This window comes from Protopterus annectens, chromosome 8.part0 (genome assembly GCF_019279795.1).
Source record: "Protopterus annectens isolate FY-2018-M chromosome 8.part0, PAN1.0, whole genome shotgun sequence".
Taxonomy (NCBI): Eukaryota; Metazoa; Chordata; order Ceratodontiformes; family Protopteridae; genus Protopterus; species Protopterus annectens.
In genome coordinates, this window is record NC_056741.1 from 520,607,988 (window position 1) to 520,608,629 (window position 642).

The 642-nt window shown below is 29.6% G+C and overlaps 1 protein-coding gene across 1 annotated transcript in view; it reads left to right on the plus strand.

Annotated features, from left to right (window-relative positions):
* Positions 1-408, plus strand: part of LOC122808903 (ras-related and estrogen-regulated growth inhibitor-like protein) — a 5,935-nt gene extending 5,527 nt beyond the window's left edge. The window contains exon 4 of the mRNA XM_044080019.1: positions 1-408. This exon is cut by the window's left edge and continues 1,554 nt beyond it. The gene's annotated coding sequence lies outside the window, so the exon portion shown is untranslated.
* Positions 409-642: the final 234 nt, after the last annotated feature.

Consider the following 642-nt stretch of genomic DNA (forward strand, 5'->3'; position numbering starts at 1 on the left):
CTTACAAATTAAAAAAAAAATGACCGTTTTGATCATGTCAGTTTTAAAACTGGTGAAATTCATGAATACAAGTTAATTGCACTAGAAGAAAATGCAGCATATATAAATATGTCATGTTAGTAGAAGCACCGGGTTTGTGAAAATGTGGCAGTGGGACAGTGATGTATCTTCACGCATGCCAGACTATTAGAAAGTGAACAGATCAAGAAGTATTGCTGCCAAATGTGAATATAATGCATTGCACAATGTAAAATACTGTAAAATATCTAAATAACAATAATTTATAATGTATATGTTTTTGAATTATGTGTCTGTTTACAACCCAGGAAATATACTTTTTTACATGCTCTTAATTTAGTATCAAGTGCTTTTGAAAAAAAAATTATTTTTGTTAAAATAAAAGTGAAAAATTACAGATATTGTAACTGTTTCTGAGAATGTCTTTATAGTTGTTTCTAAACAGGAGCAAGATGAATGCATAACACACTAACCAAATGAGTGTTTTAAAGTTTAGGTTTATGCAGAAGGGTCTGAAGTTATGCATAACCTGACAGAAAGATAGAGTTAACAGCAAAGTAATGTCACCATAAAGAATATAATTTTACTCTGATGGAAACAAATCATAGAATAGTGAAGTAGCTT